The 26,573-nt window shown below is 38.3% G+C and overlaps 1 protein-coding gene across 1 annotated transcript in view; it reads right to left on the minus strand.

The window, feature by feature from the left end:
- FREM1 (FRAS1 related extracellular matrix 1) overlaps window positions 1-24,481 on the minus strand; it is a 379,269-nt gene extending 354,788 nt beyond the window's left edge. Inside the window, 1 exon segment of the mRNA XM_053702577.1 lies at window positions 24,295-24,481. The gene's annotated coding sequence lies outside the window, so the exon portion shown is untranslated.
- Window positions 24,482-26,573: the final 2,092 nt, after the last annotated feature.

The following is a 26,573-nucleotide window of genomic DNA, read 5'->3' on the forward strand; positions in this document are numbered from 1 at the left end:
AATAGCAAGATTAGATTCATCTCTAATTTCAATAATCAATGGGAGAGTCTAAGGTCAGTTTTCAAGAAAAATTGGCACATCTTATCCCTTGATGAAAAAGTTAACAGTGTGATGGGGGATACCCCACTGCTGACAGCTAGAAAAGCACAGAGTTTAAAGGATAAACTGGTGAGGAGCCAATTCTCAAGGGGCCCCTCGGCCTCTGATTGGCTGAGAAAGGACAGAGGTATTAAAGGTAGCTTTCCATGTGGGCACTGTGTATACTGTGCCCACATGGATAGCACAAAACAATTCTCTGTCCAGGATGGAAAGATCTTTGACATAAGATTCTTTTTTAACTGCAAATCGGAAGGGGTGATATATCTTCTGCGGTGCTCCTGTCCGGCTTTCTATGTTGGAAAAACGAAAAGAATGGTGAAGGAACAAGTACAGGAGCACAGAGATGATATTCTCCACTCCAGAGAAACTAACGTTGCTAGACATTTCTGTAATGTACACAATCAAAATGTAGATTCATTGAAGTTTATCATAATAGATAAAGGCATCACAAATGGACGTGGTGGTAATAATGATAGGGTCCTCCTGCAAAAAGAGGCTAAATGGATCTACAGATTGGGAACTAGATTACCAAAAGGTTTAAATGATAAGCTTGAATTTGTCCACTTTTTATAAATATCTATTTTTAAATGTAATAAACATCTGTTTGAAGTGTGCGCCAGGATAGAGGGTAATTTCTATCTATCTTCTGTTGTGTATTTGAAAGTACTGGGGGTAACCAGGAATTAGGTTGAACCAAAATATATTTAGTTATTACTTTCTAACACAATATAGAGTTTTGATAGGCTTTTTTGACTACAGGGTTAAAAGTGATACAGCTTTAAGGTGTTGCAAGGATACTTGGGAAACACACCTGTAAGCAATTAGGTATCTGCATAAAAGAGGAAGTCCATTGAGGACTCTACATGCCCTGATGATCCCCTGTAACACATACTGGAGGTGGGGGAGAAACGTGCGTTGGCACTATGTGTTTATGAGAACCCAGGTACCTGTCGAATGTACCGTGGGCCAGGATTTCTAGTGCACCTGTCTAGACCTATTCCCTGAATCTCATGTTTCTTCAGAGACATTTTGGCTTTATACATGCAGCTGTACATCTCAAGTGAGCTACGAGTTTTTCTGGTGTGACTCCGACAGTGGAGTAAGTGGTTTGAGGAGTGTGCTATTGGAATGCAATGGAAGATGTGCCTATACGATAGGTGAATGTACACATAACTTTGCGATACAGCACTTTGCCAAAGCTCTTGGCAAAATTCACAACGCAATATCGATTCAACTGGATCCTTCTGTTTACAGCCACTCACAGTCCCTGGTGACGCTACACCACTCCCACTGTTGTTGACGTCACACGCCAAGTAATGATCACAGGTGCTTGCAAGCAGAAGACAAGTGGAAACAACAAAAATCGGAGGACTTAAAGGGACATGCCACCCACATTTTTTCTTTTATGATTTAGAAAGAGAATGCCATTTTAAACATCTTTCTAATTTACTTATATTATCTAATTTGTTTTATTATCTTGATATTCTTTGATGAGAAGCATATCTAGATATGCTCACTAGCTGCTGATTGGTTGCTGCACATAGAAGCATCATGTGATTGGCTCACCATGTGCATTGCTTTTTCTTCAAATACGGATATTTAACAAATGAAGCAAAATAAATTATGGAAGTAAATTGTAATGTTGTTTAAATTTCTATTCTCTATCTGAATCATGAAAGAAAGATTTTGGGTTTAGTGGCCCTTTAAGCTAAGTATATGCTGTGTTTTCCACCTAATTATTATACTTGCTAGTGACTCTTTATCCAGCAGTACTAATTGCGGAACGTCTATCTGCCTTAAGAGGAGATTCCCTGGTATATACAAAGAGTGAAAAAAAAAGCGCTTTTCTATATAAAATATAGTTCACCTCTGTTTGGACTGCAGTCATATGTATAACATGTATTTTGCCTACTTACCATATATGTCCTATAAACATTAGTTTCAATGTACTATTCGTTAGAAATATACGTTTTTTGGTTAACCCCTTATTGTTTTTGATGTTGCTTTTTTTTATTTATAGTACAGGGAAAGAACTAGGTCTCAGTGCACTTTAAATGTTTTAGATTTTGCTGTCTATAGTGGTGACTGAAACTGACAGATAAGATACCGCTATATACTTGAGTGTATTTTTTGGGAACCAATTATAAATAAATTTTTGAAGGTCTTTTATGTGTGCCGTGTATTTATCCCTTGCTGTTCTAGGGTAATCTTATATACCCTGGTATTTTTTCTATCTTCATTATATATTTTTTATATTTACTAGAAGGGTGGCACCATTTAGAGCAAATTGGCAATATTACCTACTCTCTCACACCCCCTATATTTAATTTTTATTGTAAACTGACATTAAATCATCTGCATAATTACTAGTCATATAACCATATCAAATGAAGCAGCTCACCAATACATTCAACAAGCTGTACCTGACAAATGAGCTGACAATTAGATTTGCCAGGTCTGTGACAGGAGAATATTCACCTATAATTTATTAGGATATCAATGTGCTTTGAAAACATATTTTATCTTGTAATTATTCTCACCAAGCCTGTGTATATAATTCAAAATCCATTTAATTCCTGCAGTATTTACAAATTTATCTAAATGGTTTAAAATGTAACACAGAGAACATTGATCACTAGGTATTTTTTTCTGTACTGACACATAAGCTATTTAGCTATCATCTATGAGGTTATGATGTTTTTGTATTGGTTATACAATTAGGATGTTGTACTGTTAAATTAAAACATATATATATTTTAATATTTTCATAAATATAAATATATGTGATGTTAGTTTTAATACTTTACTTTGAGCTCACCACTAACAAAGAGGTTGATAACAATTTCTTAGAAAAAAAAACATCTATTTTTTTAACAGAAAATAACCATTAAAGTCCATGGAGATTTTGTGTAGATAAATCCTTTTCTAAAGAGTTGTGATTATGTTTTACAGCTGTTTGGGAGTGTGACATACAGGGTTTTACCAACCCTGCAGCAGTCACCTCTATTTCACAGAGAGGGTTAACAGACCCTTTCCACTTTAACCAGCTTATCACAGTATAGCCACTCCAGACAAGCCTGTGATTTAGTTCAGTGGGTGCAAGGGTTAACAAACCCATTTAATGCCACCAACACTAAACTACCTTTGCCTCCACCATCCTAACATTATTATATGGGAAATCCTAAGGAAAAACCCTGACTAACATTTAAAAAAAAAAATCCCAAAACATAATTTGGGAAAAAAATCAATCTTTAAAAAAAAAAAAACAGTACTACTATTACTAATCTCTTTGGTAACGTGGTTCAAATATTAGACAAAGGCAAAACTTAATAAAGGAACATTTATTATGAACACAAAAGAGTCCCTGTGCATAGGAGTAAAACTGTTCTAGCTTAGATATCTGTCCCAAGGGAGCTTGGCAAAGGAAGATGGTCACTTAAGCTGTTTTAAAAAGCCTCCCATGTAGAATGACAATATTATTTTGCTAAAATCACAATTACATTTTCCCCATAGGTCAGATTTCTAACCAGGCCCTTTTCAGAGTGGACAAGGTAGGTAGCCACACCATAAAACCAACATTGCAAGCCCTGGCTGAAGTTATAGGGTAATTTATAATGTTAGTTATGTAAATACAGTACACATACACTTCCCATTGTGACATTATGAGGGTTATTTTGGTACCAAACATGTCTGTCATATTTGGTCATCTTGTAGCATTAAAGTGATTAAAACATGTCTTAAGATATCCTGGTTTCAACTCTAACTGACCTAAGATTTGTGTCTGGACAGGAGCGCCCTTGACTAATAAAAATACTCTCCTGAGAAGAGAAGATTGCACCTTATTCTGGTTCTCCAGATGTAGGTAATAAAAACCATTCTTCCCCCAAAAAAGTATTTTTTTAGATGGTTATGATAAGGAGTTGTTAATAGCAGTCCCAGAAATACAGGGGGAAAACAATAAAAATAACCCCTGACATCCTAACATCATGAGGTAGGAGGGAAGGAAATGGTTTCTTGTGTGGTTACAGTTAAGACACAAGCTACCATATATTTTACTGTTTTATAGCTAATTCAGATCATCTAATAGGTTGAAATCCTTCCTCAGTTAATTCTATGGGTATCTGTAGCAACATAAAGAAAAATCAGAAAGAATTAAACCAGTATACATCTCCAATATAAAAAAGCACTATTTTATTAAAGGGTATTATAGTCAAACAATTACCTTCTCTAATCCATTTGACTGAGCATGTAATTGTAAAGCTTCCGATCCTAGACTACTGTGTGTTTAATCCCCGCAAAGGGGTTAAACACATAGTAGAAAAACTGCTTAGGACTCACAGAGCACTGCTGATCCTGAGTAGAAAACACATGCACCTAGATTACAAGTTTTGCGTTCCGGTTTTAACGCTGAAAAAAAATGGCCATTTCTGCGTAAAAATGGAATGCAGCCATTACGAGTCTTGTCGGTATAGCTGTATCGCAAGCATTTTAGCCTGTAACGCAACATCATTCCTGCACTCAAAAAATTTACGTTTTTGCGTGGGACTTCCATAACATTGCCATTACAAGTTGTGCAGTGAGGCTAAAATGGTTGCGTTCCAGCCTATACGACACGATCCATTCTGCAATCTGAGACCAGTAGTTATGAGTTTTACGCAACAAAACTGTTACACAAAACATAACTAAAGTGTTACAAAGTACACTAACACCCATAAACTACCTATTAATCCCTATTCGGCCACCCTCCCGCATCGCACACACTAAATTAAAATTATTAACCCCTAATCTGCCACTGCCTGACATCGCCGCAACTATAATAAAGTTATTAACCCCTATTCCCCGCACCCCAACATCACCCACAATATAATAAAGATATTAACCCCTATTCCGCCGCTCTTCCAACATCGCCGCCACTAAATAAAGTTATTAACCCCTAAATCTCTGACCTCCCACATCACTGCCAATAAATAAACCTATTAACCCCTAAACCGCCAGCCCCCCACATAGCAAAAAACTAAATTAAACTATTAACCCCTAAACCTAACAACCCCCTAACTTTATATTAAAATTACAATATCTCTATCTTAAAATAAATAAAAATTTACCTGTGAAATTAAGAAAACCTAATTTTAAACTATATATTATACTAACATTACTATTATACTAAAATTAAAATAACTACAAATTAGATAAACTAAATTAAACATTAAAAAAACCTACCACTACTAAAACAAATTAAATCTACAGTTACAAAAATAAAAAATACTAAATTACAAAAATTAAAAAACACTAAATTACAAAAAATAACAAACACTAAATTACGAAAAATAACAAACGAAATTATCCAAAATAAAAACAATTACACCTAATCTAATAACCCTATAAAAATAAAAAATCCCCCCAAAATAAGCCCCCCAGCCTACAATAAACTACCAGTAGCCCTTAAAAGGGCCTTTTGTAGGGCATTGCCCTAAATAAATCAGCTCTTTTCCCTGAAAAAAATTACAAAACCCCCCCAACAGTAAAACCCACCACCCAACCAACCACCCAAAATAAAAAACCCAACTATAACAAAAACTTAAGCTATCCATTGCCCTGAAAAGGGCATTTGTATGGGCATTGCCCTTCAAAGGGCATTCAGCTATTTTTCATTGCCCTGAAAAAAAGCATTTAGCTCTTTTAAGAACACCCAAACCCTAATCAAAAGAAAAAACCCACCCAAAAAAAGTAAAAAACAAACAAACACTAACCCCTGATGATCCACTTACAGTTTCTGAAGTCCGGACATCCAGGGGGCGAGAAGTCTTCATCCAGGCGGCGAGGTCTTCATCCATCCAGGCGGCATCTTCTATCTTTATCCCGGCGGCGTGGAGCGTGTCCATCCTTCAAGACATCTGGCGCGGAGCATCCTCTTCATACAGTTGCCGCCGTACACTGAATCTGATTTTTGAAATTCAAATCAGCCAATAGGATGAGAGCTACTGAAATCCTATTGGCTGTTCAAATCAGCCAATAGGATGAGAGCTACTGAAATTCTATTGGCTATTCAATTTTGTTTTTTGTAGGGGGGATTTTTTATTTTTATCAGGCGAATAGGTGTAATTGTTTTTATTTTAAATAATTTAGTTTATTTTTCGTAATTTAGTGTTTGTTATTTTTTGTCATTTAGTGGGGTTTTTTTTGTAATTTAGTATTTTTTATTTTTTATAATTGTAGATTTAATTTTTTTAGTAGTGTTAGGTTTTTAATTATTTTAATTTTAGTATAATAGTAATGTTAGTTTAATATATTGTTTAAACTTATTTTTTTTTATTTCACAGGTAAGTTTTTATTTATTTTAAGATAGGGATATCGTAATTTTAATTTAAAGTTAGAGGGTGATAGGTTTAGGGGTTAATAGTTTAATTTAGTTTTTTTGCAATGTGGGGGTTGTTGGTTTAGGGGTTCATAGATTTATTTAGTGGCGGTGATGTGGGAAGCCAGAGGTTTAGGGGTTGATAACTTTATTTAGGTGGCGGCGATGTCGGGAGTGGCAGATTAGGGGTTAATAAATTTATGTTGGTGTTGGCGATGTTGGGGGCAGCAGATTAGGGGTGTTTAGACGTAGGGTTTATGTTAGGGTGTTTAAACGTAACTTTTTTTTCCCCATAGACATCAATGGGGTTGTGTTACGGCAATCACCATTCCAAGCTTCATGTGTTAGTTTTTTTTTCTAACACGCTCTCCCCATTGATGTCTATGGGCAAAGCGTGCACAAGCACATTTTCTCATCCCTTGGATTTTGTGCGGTATGGAGCTTATCGCAACCATATTGCACGCACAAGGCGACTTTTTTCAAAAACTTATAATGGCAGCGCTATGGAGGGGGAAATAACGCAACTTTTGTTGCGTTCGTTTCGCACCTTCTTTAGCTTAAAACTTATAATCTAGGTGATTGTTAGAAATTGTTTTTTACTATACTAGCCCTATAATGTTAAAACAAGTACCTAGTGATTTGAGGAAATGTCATTTTTATATCAATTTAATTAGATTGTGTGACTCGTCATTTGAAAGTTGAGACTTTGCTTGTCAGAGCACATTGTTAAGTTTCTCTTTATGTTTGGTACAGAGCTAAGAATAGTTTCCTTGTTCACTCATTTTGATTACTATAATCTTGCTGTCATGGAGCCCCAGTGAATGCCTCATTTACAAACTTGATGCTACTATTGTGGTGATGCCAGGCTGTAGGGCAGACGCCTGCTCAGGTTAGTTTTGTAGGCTAAACATGGGACAAACTATTATGGTTATCATGTACAGCCATACTTACTGAAACTGCATATGGGCACTTGAGCAGCCAGCTGCTGGTAAGAGGGAAAGCAGAATACATAATTCTACCTGCGTTGCTGACATGAAATTGTAAGCAGAAAACATTGCAGACACATACCTCTCAACACATTTAGCCACAAATTAGGGATTCAATGTTAAGGGTGGTGTAGCCATTTTTTGTCTGACCCATGTTGAGATGGGTGGGGTCATGGGTGGATATTGGGTTGGATCATGGGTGTGTCTGACAGCTTCTGGACATGTCTGTGTGGTTTGTGGGTGTGTCTGGGTGGGGTTACGTGATACTCATACAGGGACATATTTCTCAGAGAGCTTAGAATTAGGAACTGTCCAACTCAAATAGGGATAGTTGGGAGGTCAAGCTATATACCTCAAAGAGAGCACAAAGTGCCATTTGTAACATATGTTCATATTTCCTATCTGTGATATATACCACATATTTGTGCTTTAAACCAAAACAATATGCAGCAAAGTTGAGAATTTAACTTATTAATGGCAAAATTTAACATAAAAAAGTAAACAGAACTTCTACTATCATTTGTCATTTAAAAGCAATAGCTACAAAAATAAAAGCAGTTAAATGGATCATATATAATATAATCTTTGCATAGCCATGGTAACAAGGGGGAATAATATAGAAGAGAAAATAGAGGGTTAATGAGGAATGTTTCTTATATAAAGGAATAACATGAGGAACAAAGATGACTAAGTCGCTAGGACATATCTTTCAGTGGCCTCATCCTACTTTACATATCTCTCTGTATATATGTAGCTGTTCTAAGCTGAGTGTTTAACTTGAGACTTCATGTACCTTATTGGATGAATTTGTGAGCCAGATTCTTGAGGTGTTGAGAAATAAGATCCCTTAACTCAGTTTTAGGACATTCTAAAGGAAGCATACCTGTTTTTTACCTTCTATTTTTCATGTGGAATGGCAGTTCCCTAACCTATAGGCCTTACTGATAAATAAAATAACTTTCCCAGTCAGAATGAATCCATACACCCATTATATCAATCATATATTTAAGAGAGGAAAATCTACTCATTCAAAAATGTCCTAATTTCAAATTAGACTTGACTCTCAAGATATCATGTGGTTGATGTGAGTATGGTATATATATATATATATATATATATATATATATATATATATATATATATATATATATATGTGACAAAACCAATCTCGCCACTGTACATTGGAGGGCCTGTTATGGAACATTCTTTGGGCTGGAGGTACATGGGCTTAAGGATACCCAGAGACTGCATGGAAATATGGAATTTTATATGCTGGACACCCCATGTACTTTCATACCTCTGTCTTATGTCTATGTCACCCTGTATCCATAAATACAGGATGGGTACAGGGTGTGAGTGCCCCTTGTGGGAGCAATTGTGACTCTATAAGCAAAGAGGGCATAAAAGACTTTATAGCTAATAAGAACTGTTCCTATATTCTGTAATAAGATGTATTCTATGTATGTTTAAGATCTGATTGTGTCTCAGGAGTCTGTCTGGGTAAACTGATTGTGTCCTTGTGTGATTATGTTAACTAGACTGCCCAACATCAGATTGTCTGAGTAAACGTTCTTCCCTAGTTAATTAACTTAATATGTTAATCTGTTTTACCTGTGAATAGACAATTGTTTGATGCATTGTTCATATGTTTGCTTTACTGTTAAACCAATGCCCTTTGTAACCTGAAGCGAGGGTGTATAAATCTGTGTGCTGCCTTCAAATAAAGCAGATATTCTGTTTAAACCTGAAAACTGGCTGGTTTGTGAATTGCTGATTCCCTATGCAGGACGTTGTTCCCTGGTATTAACCCTTGGTACACTGTTGGTACCGTAACATTGGTGGCAGCGACCGAATGAACCTTATCGCCCAGAAGAGCAACTACACAAGCCAGTAACCTCAGGAAGAGGGGGATTATTACAATACTGACTAAGATGGAAAAGAGAAAAGTAAATTTTGCAGCTTTTAAAAACTTCCTGGAAACAGAAGGAGAGATTGATGGGTACCTTGCGGATTTTGAGAGGCAATGTGCACTACACAAGGTACCCGCAGAGGACTGGGTCACGATATTATCTGGAAAATTATCCGGCCGGGCCAGAGAGGCTTTTCGGGCCATTCCAGATGAGGAAGTCAGGGATTATAATACGGTAAAAGAGGCTCTGCTCTCCAGGTATGCGGTTACACCGGAGGCATACCGGAGGAGGTTCAGAGACACTGTTAAATTAGCTGGAGATTCCTACCTTGAGTGGGCATGTAAGGTGCACCGCACAGCAGCTCACTGGATAGCGGGGTGCCAAGCCATATCTGGGGAAGAGGTGCTGCAGCTATTCCTGTTGGAACATTGCTTCGACAAATTACCCACAGGAGTTCGAGAGTGGGTTCGGGACCGTAAACCCTCCACCCTGCAGGAAGCGGCTCGCTTGGCAGATGAGTATACGGATGCCCGCAAACTGGACATTGCTACCACTAAGCCCCCTGCTAGAGTGGAGTACAGACCCCCAGTCACCCCAGCAGCTGCCAGTTACCAAACCCCGGCGCACCGCTATACCACACGGCCTCCGGCCACGAACTACCCTCAGAGAGCCCTGTTCAATTCGCGGGGCTACTCACAACCTATTCGGTGCTTTAGATGTAAGCAACTAGGGCACAAAAGACCAGAGTGTCCCCTAAACGCAGCGAACCAAGCGCAGTCCTGGAGAAGACCCGCCGGCGGAATCCCACGTAATCCTCAGCCTGCCGCCCGCTACGTAGAGGCGCAAGAATGCTGGAGCATCCTACATGAGACAGACCTTGTGCAAGCTGCCCACCGGAATAACCGGCAACTGGTTAAAGTGAATGGGAAGAAGGTCAGTGGTCTACGGGATACTGGTGCTACCATGACCTTGCTTCAAAAGAACTTGGTGTCTGAGAAACAGTACACTGGAGACACTGTGGCTGTGAGGGTAGCAGGGGGCGATGTGTTCAGCCTACCTGTTGCCAGGGTACATTTGGATTGGGGAGTGGGCGCTAGACCTGTGAATGTGGGGGTCAAGAAGGACTTACCTGCTGATGTTCTTCTTGGAAATGACTTGGCCCCCCTTGTTTCTGCCTACGCTCCTATGGGTCCCGCTGATGTTAACTCTGTGACTACCCGTGCCCAGATCCGTGCAGCAGAGACTGACCCACCTGCTGCTAAGCCCCAGGACGCTGAGCTCAGTAAATCTCTATCCGCTATTGATATGTGGAGGTCCCGTTACAATGCGCTGATGAAGGAGAAGAGGAGCGCAGAGGAAAAAGCACGTTTAGAACAGGAATCTCTGCTAGACAAGCTGCACCGACAGACTGCAGAAAACACCAGCTTGAGAGTGGAACATGAAACATTAAAGACAAACTTAGTGACACTGGAGGAGAAGCTGACGCTGGCTCATAGTGAGGTGCAGCAACTCAAGGGCACCCTATGTCAGTATGAAGGGATTGTGGATACCTATAAAGAGCAGGTACAGAAAACTCGTAAAGAAGCTGATGGGATTTTGAAGGACTGTTTGGCCCTGGTCTGGGCACTGAGGAATTTGAACCCTTGTTTGTATGGACAGGAATTCTCTCTCATAACGGGAATACAGATGGATTGTCCCAGCAAACTGACATGCCTACCAGGCGCTCTGGTGGTATATGCCACAGTATATACCCTGGACAGCCGAGCATGACAAACCAGAGGGAGAGGAGTTTGATGGTCCTGTCCCCCAGCAACACGGCTGTTTAGCCAAAGGGGAGACGATTGGTCTCCCCCTCCAGCAGCACAGCTATGTATCCGAAGGGGAGACAGTCGGTCTTCCCCTCCAGCAACCAGGCTCCCACCAGGCTACTTCCATGGTAGTGCTGGCACCCGGGCAGAGTACAGCTGGTCTCTGCCCACCTCGCAACCCACCAATTCAGCGTACCAGTCCCCCACACAGCTGTGGTGAGGCACCTGGACATGGACAAGTTTTCCCCGTACTCAGGTGTAGTAACCATTTATTGTGGGTGGGCTGTACTACTAATTGTGTTTTATGGGTGGGTTGCTGGACTAACCAGGGCACTGACCGGCAGGAGGTCAGATACCCTGTTAGTCTGTTTGGAAAAGGGGAGAGATGTGACAAAACCAATCTCGCCACTGTACATTGGAGGGCCTGTTATGGAACATTCTTTGGGCTGGAGGTACATGGGCTTAAGGATACCCAGAGACTGCATGGAAATATGGAATTTTATATGCTGGACACCCCATGTACTTTCATACCTCTGTCTTATGTCTATGTCACCCTGTATCCATAAATACAGGATGGGTACAGGGTGTGAGTGCCCCTTGTGGGAGCAATTGTGACTCTATAAGCAAAGAGGGCATAAAAGACTTTATAGCTAATAAGAACTGTTCCTATATTCTGTAATAAGATGTATTCTATGTATGTTTAAGATCTGATTGTGTCTCAGGAGTCTGTCTGGGTAAACTGATTGTGTCCTTGTGTGATTATGTTAACTAGACTGCCCAACATCAGATTGTCTGAGTAAACGTTCTTCCCTAGTTAATTAACTTAATATGTTAATCTGTTTTACCTGTGAATAGACAATTGTTTGATGCATTGTTCATATGTTTGCTTTACTGTTAAACCAATGCCCTTTGTAACCTGAAGCGAGGGTGTATAAATCTGTGTGCTGCCTTCAAATAAAGCAGATATTCTGTTTAAACCTGAAAACTGGCTGGTTTGTGAATTGCTGATTCCCTATGCAGGACGTTGTTCCCTGGTATTAACCCTTGGTACACTGTTGGTACCGTAACAATATATATATATATACATATGTATTTATATGTTTATATATGTATATGTGTCTGTAAATACATTTATACAAATATAAATACATATGTACAAATGTACATACATATATACATATATAAAATTTTATATTATCTGCAAACTCTCCCGGTTCCCATCCCAGAACAGCTCCTATTCTCCCTGCAAAAACAAATGAACTGCTTCATATGGTCACATAAAAGACCCCGTATTGCCACCTCCACTTTGCATCGCCCAAAAGAGTTAGGAGGGATTGGTGCCCCAAACTTGACGCGTTATAGACAGGCAGTTTTTCTCACGTGAATTGTAGATTGGTGCAAACACAGTATGAATAAAGAGTGGATTCAAATAGACCAGTCACTCTCAGATAAACATTACCTGTGTGGGAACTGCTGGATTCCCAATGCCCAACGTAAATTATTACACACTACTCCCAGGTTGGTACATGAAACCTTTAGACAGTGGGACAAAATACTTCAGAAACACCCCAAAATCTCTACCACATGCTCTCCCCTGACACCGGTCAGTAAAAACACACCGCTCTCATCCAAGATAAAGACTACCGCCGCAATTCATCCCACCCCCTCTTTACAAAGCTCAGTCCCACACTACCTTTAATATAAGGATAGAGAGATCCAACCACAACAGGCAATATGTGAAATTCTGGGAATACACTTCCAAAACTGGTACACTTACACACAGCTGAAACACTACCTATCCACACATCCCCTCAATCCCAACTGCAAAGGCACCTCTCGCAACTTGAAGCAATATGCTTCCACCCTCACCCACAAAGGGGAATCTTATCCTTAACATATAAAATGCTATCACAGGAATCCCATTCGACGCCCCCCACATATGTAGCAAAATGGGAGGAGGATCTGGACACCACTTTAGATCTATCGGACTGGACAATCATTTTCCAGCAGATGATGAAAGCCTCATCTTCCATCTCAATTTTGGAGATGAACGTGAAGCTATTAAGCCGATGGTATTATACACCGGTCCGATTACACCATCTATTTCCCAACACGTCTACCATGTGCTGGAGGGAGTGTGGGGAGGTAGCAACCTTTGCACATATCTGGTGGACATGCCCGATAGCAATTTCCTTTTGGCGCTCTCTCAAACCAGAAATTGAAAAAGCTTTAGGCACACCGCTCCCGTTCACACCCTGGGTCTTTCTTTTCAATAAATTCCCTAAAATCCCTTGCAAACTGAAACAAACACTCCTCACCATCATGATCAACTCTGCAAAAAGGCTAATCCCGCTAAATTGGAAGAGAACAAACCTACCATCCCAGGCAGTCGGGAAAACTAAAGTCACTCACTATCTCCAATTGGAAAAACATCACTACACCCGCACCAAATGAATAGAAGACTTTCAAAACATAACATGTCTATGGGAAGAATATGTGAATAGCTAGCAGAGACATACCCCTGACTTCTCCAAACCCAGTTCACGTAACACATTTATACAGTTGGGTCAATTCACAGTTCACAACAGAAAGGGGGGCGACAATGTCATTCCACCCACAGTTACTTTCCACTCTTTGACACCGGTAGATTGGTACTATATTTCTAACCCAACCTTAATAGTTAAACTCGAGTCTTACTACTATAAACATAATTGTATAACTGTAACAAAGTCTTATTTTTATTATTCTTGTAACAGATGTTGTCAATTTGAATGTTTCCTTAATGTTTTTCTATGTATATCTTGGAAAATTCTCAATAAAACATTTAAATTAAAAAAAAAATAATAAAAAAAATAATTAATATATAGGTATTGTGTTTATTTTGTCCCCTTTTATTTTAAAGGACTATGCCTTTGCATATCTTGTTTTTTATTATTTTTGTATGTTTTATAATTTGACACTGTGTAACCTGTATTTGTCTTTTGTTATTAAACATATAGAAAATCTAATTCTGTCTTTGGGCTCTAATATCTGAATTCACACTCTGAAGAGACAAGGTTAAAGGCACATTACCTAATTGTTAGTTGTGTGAGTTATTGGGTTTCCAAGACATCCTTATTCAAAATTCTTGGTGGTGGCAGCAATTAGTAACTGGGGTGGTGTAGGCAGGATTTAGGGGTTAATTTGGTGTCCCTTTAGGTCTTTTGTAGAGATGAAGGTAAGGGAACCAGTGACTGAATGCTATTAACCCCTTCATGCCCACACCCTCCCCATAGTGATGGCTGAGTGGAAAGGCTTAATCATCACAGGTAATAAGAGCTTTATGTATTTTGACACAATCTTCTTAACTTTCAATTTGTAAAATAAAGAAGTGAGAACTACAGGAGGGAAATATTTAGAGAACAGACTAGGCTGAGAACTTTCAGCTATGTCCATGGAACATCCAGCCCACTAGCAGAGATGGGGAAACTAATTTTACAATAAGGAAAACAATATACTCTGGCAAGATTGCAAGTTGCGAGGCAAATCTGTTTTTTATAGTTGCGAAAAGACAGCGCATGCTATGGCTTTTTCCCATTTGGGGTTGTGCAAGTATTACAAGTTGGAAAATAACTTACTTTGCACGTGCGTTAATACGCGTAATCCAAAAATCCAAATCGTGTGCCCGTTCACATATTCCCCAATAGAAGTTAATGGAGAAGACAAATAGAACCCCCCCCCACTAAAAACCCTAATCTGTTGCGCAAAGCCCATGACGTATTTTACTCGGAAAAGTGTACATGAAAATTTGATTATTTCATATTGCAAGAATGTTTTCGTAACGGAATATGTTCTTTTTTTTTTATAATTTTTATTGAGGAACTACAAGATACAATAGACACACTTTCACAAGAGTATGCATACATTGTAAATAAAAACATTATACATGCTATATTTTTTCGTGCTCTATGTTAAGTAGTCCTCCTTTTGTTCCCTCTGATGAATGATGTAGACCTCTCATGGGTCCTTGAGGAATTGTATTAATGGAGTATAGGGATTAACACAGATTAAACATGCACAGTTCTAGCTAAACTAGTTAGAGATCAAAGCATATCCTGATGACTACAATCACTAGGGGACATGCGTGGTAAACCAAACTTAGAATATAAGTTGTAATTAGTAAAAACAAGGGTTTGAGAAATTATTCTAGGTTTGTGGGAACACAGTTATAGGTACCGTTTAGAGATTATATACATGTGAAAAATGTAAATAAAGACTTCTTTTTGCTGTGAGTAGGGCATGCTTTACAGGGTAAACTACCATTTGAAAGAACCAGGCAAGTTAATTCTTATCTCCCCGCGGCCTAGGCCCCCGGCCGCCAGAGAGACATCTGTGTGGTGTCACACTTATTATGCATCAGTATCCTCTGTCACACCATCTATATTTGCCCCCCCCCCCCCCAAACCCCTCTTTGCGGTACTTATTTTCAATGGTGATGGCAGAAGGTCAAGTTGATCACCCTGTGTGCAGATGACATATAGATACATAAAACTCAGCAACAAAAGCAATGTAAGTCCTGCTGTACCTTCATTAAGCAATATAGGAACTTGCTCTAAAAGATATAGTTTAAGAAGTTATCCTGTAGTTAGGCAAACAGTTTGCAAACATATTACATAAAAAAAGATACTTACGGCTAGATTACGAGTTTGGCGTTAGCCTTAAAAAGCAGCGTTAAGGGGTCCTAACGCTGCTTTTTAACGCCCGCTGGTATTACAAGTTTGGCAGGTACAGGTGTACTGCTCACTTTTCTTTCGCGATTTTTCCATACCGCAAATCCCCTTACGTCAATTGCGTATCCTATCTTTTTAATGGGATTTTCCTAACGCCGGTATTACAAGTCTTGGAAGAAGTGAGCGGTACAGCCTCTACCTCCAAGACTCCTACCGCATATAAAAGTCAGTAGTTAAGAGTTTTATGGGCTAACGCCGGAACATAAAGCTCTTAACTAAAGTGCTACAAAGTACACTAACACCCATAAACTACCTATTAACCCCTAAACCGAGGCCCCCCCCACATCAAAAACACTAAAATAAAGAATTTTAACCCCTAATCTGCCGACCACACATCACCGACACCTACATTTTACCTATGAACCCCTAATCTGCTGCCCCTAACATCGCCAACACCTACATTATAGTTATTAACCCCTAATCTGCCCCCCCCCCAACGTCGCCGCCACCTGCCTACAATTATTAACCCCTAATCTGCCGACCGGACATCGCCGCCACTATAATAAATGTATTAACCCCTAAACTGCTGCACTCCCGCCTCGCAAACTCTATAAAATTTGTTATTAACCCCTAATCTGCCGTCCCTAACATCGCCGCCCCCTACCTACAATTATTAACCCCTAATCTGCCGCCCCCAACGTCGCCGCTACTATATTAAATTTATTAACCCCTAAACCTAAGTCTAACCCTAACCCTAATACCCCCCTAACTTAAATCTATTTTTAATAAATCTAAATAAAATTACTATAATTAAACAAATTATTCCTATTTAAAACTAAATACCTATAAAATAAACCGTAATATAGCTACAATATAACTAATAGTTACATTGTAGCTATTTTAGGATTTATTTTTATTTTGCAGGCAACTTTGTATTTATTTTAACTAGGCACAATAGTTATTAAATAGTTATTAACTATTTAATAACTACCTAGATAAAATAAATACAAATATACCTGTAAAATAAACCCTAACCTAAGTTACAATTACACCTAACAATACACTATAATTAAACGAATTACCTAAACTACCTACAATTAAATACAATTAAATTAAATAAACTAATTTACGGAAAAAAAAAAAACACTAAATTACAGAAAATAAAAAAGAAATTACAATATTTTAAACTAATTACACCTAATCTAATCCCCCTAATAAAATAAAAAAGCCCCCCAAAATAATAAAATTCCCTACCCTACATTAAATTACAAATAGCCCTTAAAAGGGCCTCTTGCGGGGCATTGCCCCAAAGTAATCAGCTCTTTTACCAGCCCTTAAAAGGGCTTTTTGCGGGGCATTGCCCCAAAGTAATCAGCTCTTTTACCTGTAAAAAAAAAAATACAATACCCCCCAACATTAAAACCCACCACCCACATACCCCTACTCTAAAACCCACCCAATCCACCCTTAAAAAAACCTAACACTAACCCCCTGAAGATCACCCTACCTTGAGCCGTCTTCACCCAGCTGGGCCGAAGTCTACATCCAATCCGGCAAGGGACGCCATCTTGGATGACGTCATTTAAAGGAACCGTCATTCGTCGTCTAGTCGTCGGTCAAGGAGGATGTTCTGCGTCGGAGGTCTTCAAGATGGTGCCGCTCCGCTCCGGAAGGATGAAGAAAGAAGATGCCGCTTGGATGAAGAGTTCTTCCCGTCTGGATGTCCTCTTCTGCCCGGATAGGATGAAGACTTCAGACCCTCTGGAGGACCTCTTCTTGCCGGATTGGATGAAGACTTCGGCCCGGCTGGGTGAAGACGGCTCAAGGTAGGGTGATCTTCAGGTGGTTAGTGTTAGTTTTTTTTTAAGGGGGATTGGGTGGGTTTTAGAGTAGGGGTATGTGGGTGGTGTGTTTTAATGTTGGGGGGGTATTGTATTTTTTTTTACAGGTAAAAGATCTGATTACTTTGGGACAATGCCCCACAAAAAGCCCTTTTAAGGGCTGGTAAAAGAGCTGATTACTTTGGGGCAAAGCCCCGCAAAAGGCCCTTTTAAGGGCTATTTGTAATTTAGTGTAGGGTAGGGAATTTTATTATTTTGGGGGGCTTTGCTTTTTTTATTTTATTAGGGGGATTAGATTAGGTGTAATTAGTTTAAAATATTGTAATTTCTTTTTTATTATCTGTAATTTAGTGGGGGGTTTTTTTCTCGTAATTTAGTTTATTTAATTGTATTTAATTGTAGGTAGTTTAGGTAATTAATTTAATTATAGAGTAGTGTTAGGTGTAATTGTAACTTAGGTTAGGGTTTATTTTACAGGTATATTTGTATTTATTTCATCTAGGTAGTTATTAAATAGTTAATAACTTTAATAACTATTCTACCTAGTTAAAATAAATACAAAGTTGCCTGTAAAATAAAAATAAATCCTAAAATAGCTACAATGTAACTATTAGTTATATTGTAGCTATATTAGGGTTTATTTTATAGGTAAGTATTTAGTTTTAAATAGGAATAATTTTTTAATTATAGTATTTTTATTTAGATTTATTAAAAATAGATTTAAGTTAGGGGGGTGTTAGGGTTAGACTTAGGTTTAAGGGTTAATGCATTTAATATAGTAGCAGCGACGTTGGGGCGGCACATTAGAGGTTAATAATTGTAGGTAGGTGGCGGTGATGTTAGGGACGGCAGATTGGGGTTAATAACAAATTTTACAGTGTTTGCGAAGTGGAAGTGCGGCGGTTTAGGGGTTAATACATTTATTATAGTTGTGGCGATGTCCGGTCGGCAGATTAGGGGTTAATAATTGTAGGTAGGTGGCGGCGATGTTGGGGGCGGCAGATTAGGGGTTAATAAATATAATGTAGGTGTCGGCAATGTTAGGGGCAGCAGATTAGGGGTTCATATGTATAATGTAGGTGGCGAGATTATGGGTTACTAATATAATGCAGCTGGCGAGGATGTTGGGAGCGGCAGATTAAGGGTTAATAAGTGTAAGGTTAGGGGTGTTTAGACTCGGGGTTCATGTTAGGGTGTTAGGTGTAGACATATTTTTACTTTCCCATAGGAAACAATGGGGCTGCATTAGGAGCTGAACGCTGCTTTTTTGCAGGTGTTAGGTTTTTTTTTCAGCCGTCTCAGCCCCATTGTTTCCTATGGGGAGATCATGCACGAGCACGTTTAGCCAGCTCACCGCTACCGTAAGCAACGCTAGTATTACAGTGAGAAGTGGAGCTAAATTTGCTCAATGCTCACTTTTCTGAGGCTAACACAGCCATTCAGAAAACTTGTAATACCAGCGTTGTTTAAAGTGAGCGCTGGAAAAAAAAGGCTTGTTAGCAACGCAAGTCATTACCGACAAAACTCGTAATCAAGTAGTTAGTGCGTTATTAAATAAATTGGTAGGGTCATTAACATCGTTATTTTAGATAAATGCTGCTAACCACCAGGTATTTGTTGTAAAAGGAGAGTCTTATATGCAGTGTATAAGGTCCCTTGGAAAGAGGTATTACGGCGTTTCAGAGTTGATCCCATGTTAGTATTAATGCCTTCCGGTAGTGCTTCACGGAGGCCAGAGGATCCTGCATGCCCATGCTTCATGTGGACTGCCTTGTACTTGTGAGTAACCTTGCTGCTCTCATTGTTTGGTGTAGCGATATTGAGAGAAAGAAAGAGATGCAGTTGCTTATCTGCCAAAGCATTCCGGGAGCCCCTCACATACTCCCAGTCAGCCCTGCTTGCCAGTATGTATCCTCTCATCTGTGGTAAGCCTCCTTGGCTGCTAGACAGTCTCTTAGCATATGTTGTCACCTTTGTATAATTCTGTACCGCAGTGATATAGTTAGTCGTTGTCTCCAGTTCTTCATTTAGTGGTTTGCGTGTTGCAGCAAAGGCAGCTTCTGGGCGCCGGGAGATTCGCTGATGGTTATCTTCATCAGAGAGGCTTGCTTCCGTTGGTTCCATAGCGATTGTGGATGTTGAGCTTATATCTCTTAATCGTTTTAGTAGGTGATCCAATGATGCACTGGCCATTAGTTGCTTGCATAATTTTTCGAATCTGGTCATGTGGTTGCTTAGATTATCCTGTGGGATTGTCTTCCATGCGGCAGCCATTTTAGTTGCTGGATAATGAAAAATGTTGGCGATTTTTCTTTTCTATAATAAAGATTCCTGTTAGGTTATATTTTATCAATGCTGCCGGCTTTGGCAATGCTAGCGGTTTGGGGGAAACGTCACCTGTTGTGAGCCGCTTTTCCAGGTCCTTACTGTCTTATCCTGGACTTCGGTTTCAATAATACAGCATAGATGGAGCTATGCGTAATATCACTGTGAGCTGAATCCCAATAGTGATCAATAAGGATAGTTAGTGCTGTAGAGATTCTCCTATTGTAAGCGGTTCATAAGAGATTCAGCCGGAGCTCTTGAAATGTGCGACCGTCCCGGTTCGCTGCTAAGACACGCCCCCGGAATATGTTCTTTTTATTTATAAATAAATATTTCTCTATATATGTGATGATTTTTGGACTGATATATCTGTTTATTGTGAGATATGTATATTAATATATATATATGTCTAGATATCTGAAGATCTATATGTGAATATCTCTTTGAAAATACATCTGAGATATTGTTTAATGTACATAAGATTGTAATGTAAAATCGTTTCATTATCTCCATAGTTAAACATATCTCTATAGATATAAATCCATGTTTCTCTATGTATGTGTATGAATGGCAATGTAAAATCCCTGCGTTGGTTTTTTTTCCCTAACCCCGAGACAGTGTTAATATGAGTGTAACTGTACATTGTATTGTATTTTGATGTGTTTCGTGAAACTTTTATGTTGCGGGAAACTGTTAACTACAGCTCTTCGTGCGTAGAAAGGATTATTGCGTAAATGCAGATTTCACGCACGCAATCTAATATCTGTGCAATGGAAATTGATTGTGAAAAAGACCATATCGCATGCGGAAAACTCATACCGTGCGACTTGTAATCTTGCCCTTTGACTTTTGTACTTACAAGAATATATTTCAGAGCATTTTTGCATAAGCAGTGTAGTTTCATTATCATTTCTACTGTGTGCAATAAATTGTTTTTTTTTTCCTGTGTAATTTCAATATTTTGTTAATTTTTAATATAATGTTGCAAAACAATTTTATTGATTCTTTTTATTTCAATACCTCATTTATTCCATTCATATTATTCCATTCATATTATTTTTATATTGTAATGCATGTATTACCTTCACATAGTTAAATGCTGGCAATGTCCCTTTGTGAAATTCACTATTCTCAAGGTAAAAATTGCCTTCAGAGAATTCTACCAGGTGATTTCTTAGAGAAGTCTACTAGATAATCAGGCCCTATGATTGTACTGAAGAGCTTGTCAAGGTTTATAAATAAAGAACCATTGTATAGGCATCTACTGGGTATGTACAAACTCCTTATGCAAGGAAGGTGAGGTGGTCACAATCTTTATTTTGCTTGAGTGATATATTTAAATGTGTACACTACCTGCTGGTGCTACTATTATTATTATTATTATTACTATTAATAATAATGATTATTATTAGTATTATTGTTATTGATATCTTGTTTTAAAGCACTACCACATTTTATACGGTATAAGGTTTGCCTCCTGCGCATCTTGATTCAATACAGTGCAGAACTCAAAGGAATAACATTTTATGTGCACAAGCTGCTGTCATGTTGGTAGTAAATTGGGGGTTTGTTAAAGTTTATCATAGATTAGTAATAAGAACATTTCAAAAGTAGCATTTTGTAATCCATTCCATTCTATTCTATTCCAAATTTTTAGCCTCCTTCAATAAGGCATTCAATTCTATTTCAAGCATCACTGTGTCAATGAATTCAACCACAAGAATAATATATAATAAATAATTGTAAAATCTCTTTTTCTTGCAATCCGCTAATGTGAAAATAAAACATGACTGCTTATTTTACATACCTACATGAAAACGAAATAGATACACATCCAATGTTGAGATAAACAAGAGTGTTTAATCGATTCAATATTTGTGATAGCTGCCTTCTAGGTTTTTCTTTCATGATTCTGATAGAGCATGCAATTTTAAACAACCTTCTAATTTAATTTTATTGTCAATTTGTCTTCATTCTGTTGGTATCTTTTGTTGAAAAGCAGGGACGTATGGAGCCGGTGTTCTAGAATTTTTCTTGACACCAAAAGAGTGCTGGACCGCGTCACTTCTAGTGACATAGAATCAGCTGTTTGACGACAAAATTCCTTCACTACACAAGTGCTCCACTGCGTCACCGCATTCTCCAGCACATCATTCACCACATTCTAATCGCCGCAAGTCTATCAGATCAGACCAAAAATGTAATCACTACGTATGCGCTGCACCACAGAAGCTAATCTCTACAACTGAACTGCTTGCTAACCAGACATATATACGATGCACTGGAATCCCCCCATCTATACTATTTTTTTTGCCTCCACCTGTGGGGTTTAAGGGGGACGGCCTGCCAATCCTCTGGCATCCACCGCAAGCCCTCCTTGAACCCCCAAGGTGGAGGCAAAAAAGACAGTGAAAATGGGGGAATTACAGTGCGTCATATATGTTTGATGCTGTGACTTGATGAAGCGCACTTCCAACAGCTGATTCTGCATCACAGGAAGTGACAGGGTCCAGAATTCTTATAGGTTGAAAAAAATGATAGAACACAGGCCCATTTCTGGAGCACTGTCTGTATGGCAGCAGTTTTGCAAGAATGTTATGCCTTTCCAAGATACCTAGGAAGGCACCTGGAGCACTATATGGCAGGAAATAGTGCTGCCATATAGTGCTCAAGATGCCTACATAGGTATCTCTTCAACACAGAGTATAATGGAGAAAAAGCAAATTTGATAATAGAAGTAAATTGGAAATGTTTTTAAAATTGTATGCTCTGTCTGAATCACAAAATAACCAGTAATAGCAAAGACATTTCTGAAATTACAAATTTTATAGCATTTTATGTTTTTTCCTATTTAGCCATTTTTATATCCAAATAGTTTAATATTCAACTGGGAATGAGCATACAGATATATGCCCTCTAGACAGGGCAGAATAGGGTTTCAAGTGTTCAAATTAGATCAATCCAGAAGAGTGATTAATAAGGGTTTTCTAAAGTACTGGAAAGCAGTGAATTTGTGATGGTTGTGTAGCGTGTGGTCACATCAAACAATGTCATAATCTGATTTAATCACTATGGGCCAGATTACAAGTGGAGCTCTAAATATGGCTTGCATGCTTCCATAGGCTCCCATAGACGGCATCAGAACCTCACGCAGAGAAGGGGGTAAGTAGCGCAGCCATGGGCAGCATTTTAAAATATAAATGTATAAGAATATATACATATGTGTGTGTGTGTGTGTTAATATCTGTATATACACATATTAACACATAAATATATTTATATAATCATATACATATATATTTACATTGCGGTCTATGGGAACATACAGTTCCAATGGACCGCAATGTAAAGGCACTTTTCAGTGACTTTTTTTATTAAACAAAATGCTAGATATTTTTTTAATTAAAACCTACAATGCTCTCTATTTTGACGGCATTTAGGGCACTTTTAGAAAATTAACCAGAGATCGGATCTCTGGTTAATTTTCAGAAAGCTAATTCCTACTGCGAACTTGCGGCAGCCCTTGTAAAGGCTGGTTAATGATTGCGCTCCCGTAAACGGGCAAATTTTGTGAGAGCGAATTAATTTAGCGCTACACTTGTAATCTAGCCATATGTGTTTCAGTTGTCAGTATTTTTATCTAATTGTGTCAATTGTTCATTTTTTTCATTGTTTTAATACATTTTATTGTTGTAATAAAACCAATTTAACATGTCACAGAATGACTGCCCCTTTAAATACACTATACAGCCTTATTTTATACCCAACTGAATAACTGCAGAAACATACTTCAAAGGATATTCAACTTCTGAACTTTTCTTTCTTTTCTAGCACTTGTTAGTGAGCTAATTTTAAAAACATAAAATATACCTTTAAAACACATAATGGATATAGGAATAAGCACCCAACATCTACTACTAAATAGAGCTCTGCATTGAGAATAAAGAATATCCTCTACCTTTCTAAAATAATTGTAAACGATTAGTTTGTTCTAAATGACAATGTTGCTGGTATAAAACAGACGTGCTGTTACTTGAAGTACAAAAAACGCTACATGTATTTCAATCAAGGCACATTCTAAACTGATTTTATCTTTTAGAGCTTTAGACTTCAAACAGGTTGAAAGCAAAAACAAAATATTTGCACTTATATTCGCTCCATAAAGAAAGTTTGAGTGATATTGTGTTCATTGTATTATTCTATATATTACTAAGCATACACTATTGCACTCAGCAATAGGCAGTAAAATAAAAATACTCACAGTAATTTATAAATGATGTTCACAAATCTGTGTGTCCTTATATGGCTTAATTTCTTCTCTGTGTAAATAAGTTTCCTTTCTTCAGAAAACTCCAAAGCTGAATTATACAAACTGCTGATCATCACAGCATTAGTGCTCTTGTTAGTTGAAGAAGTCCAGATGAGACAAAACTTCAGGATTCCTTCTGATAAGAGCACTTATGTTCTGAGATGTTTATACTAATCGCAGCCTTCCTTTTGGCAGCCAGCCCTGCTCCTTCCTACAGGGGTCTGCAGAGACCACATAGAGCACTTGTTAATGAGATCTGAGCTTTATCAGGGCTTGCTCTGCCAGCTGTAACCCAAACTTCTCCTCCTCAAATGACACCACTGGAAATCCCACTCCCACTTGCATTTACTTGGAATTTATCTATCCAAGTTTCTAAATTCCCACGAAGCTGGAGGTGACTGTCACATAATGCAAATCTGTAGTACCCGGCAACATTTGTGGTACAGATATGTGTGGCACAGAGGGCAGCCAGAGAATCGTTTTGAACGTCTAACCTGTTATATGTTTGTGGAAGATAAATTGAACTGCTTATATTTTTTTTATTATTCTAGCAATAGTGACAGTTGTTTAAATTCAGAAATTCCTTATTACTTTATAACAAGTTCATAACTAATTATAGAATTTAACGTCAGTCATATTTTTCTAATGCCCATACACTGGCTAAACAGAATTGTTAAAGGGACAGTATATATGACTGCATGTAATAGACACTACTATAAAGAAAACTCCAGTATAAAACCTTTTAAAAGCTTACTTAAAAGCTCTGTTTAGTACTGTTGATGAGGTTAGGCTGGGACACCCTGTGAAATAGGCTGGGAAAGCAGGAACATCAGACACTCCCCCCTTCCCTGCGTATAAAAAAGATAGATTATACAAACAGGAGCTGCATGAGTCAGTAGACATCAGTACACTGAGGGGCTTGGTTAGGAAAACATCAGCACAATGTTATTAAAAAAATATGCAAAACTATACATTGTTACAAAAACTCTCTCAGAGGGGCTATATAATCTATTTTATCTACAAAAGATTAATGCAAAGAACAATCTAGTGTACAATGTCCCTTTAAGTCACTACATATTTTTTCATACATTTTTTAAGATGTAGTACCTTGTCAAGGCAACGCATACAATACTTTATATGGGCATGAAACCAAACACTTTTCTTTCATAATTCAGATTGAACATACAGTTTTAAACAACTTTCCAAGAAACAGCAATGCACTACTGGGAGCTAGCTGAACACATCTGGTGATCCAAAGTTAAGAAGCTTATATGTGTAGCCACCAGCTAGCTCCCAACAGTGCGCTGCTCTTTGTAAGTGTGCCTTTGTGTGTTTTTCAACAAAGGATAACAAGAGAATAAAGCAAAATAGATAATAGAAGTAAATTGGTAAGATGTTTAAAATTGTTTGAACTATCTGAAATATAAAAATTTAATTTTGACTTCACTGTCCCTTTAAAGTTCAGGAAAAATAAATAATGAGAGTGTATCCATGTGATCTGACATACTAGGCAATACAGATCTGACATACTAGGCTATACAGATCTGACATACTAGGCTACACAGATCTGACATATTAGGCTATACAGATCTGACATACTAGGCTACACAGATCTGACATACTAGGCTATGCAGATCTGACATACTAGGCTACACAGATCTGACATACTAGGCTACACAGATCTGACATACTAGGCTACACAGATCTGACATACTAGGCTACACAGATCTGACATACTAGGCTTTACAGATCTGACATACTAGGCTATAGATATTTGACATACTAGGCTACACAGATCTGACATACCAGGCTATACAGATCTGACATACCAGGCTATACAGATCTGACATACTAGGCTATATAGATCTGACATACTAGGCTATGCAGATCTGACATACTAGGCTACACAGATCTGACATACTAGGCTACACAGATCTGACATACCAGGCTATATAGATCTGACATACTAGGCTACACAGATCTGACATACTAGGCTACACAGATCTGACATACTAGGCTACACAGATCTGACATACTAGGCTACACAGATCTGACATACTAGGCTACACAGATCTGACATACCAGGCTATATAGATCTGACATACTAGGCTATACAGATCTGACATACTAGGCTACACAGATCTGACATACTAGGCTACACAGATCTGACATACTAGGCTACACAGATCTGACATACTAGGCTACACAGATCTGACATACTAGGCTATAGA

Source organism: Bombina bombina, chromosome 2, assembly GCF_027579735.1.
Source record: "Bombina bombina isolate aBomBom1 chromosome 2, aBomBom1.pri, whole genome shotgun sequence".
Classification (NCBI taxonomy): Eukaryota; Metazoa; Chordata; class Amphibia; order Anura; family Bombinatoridae; genus Bombina; species Bombina bombina.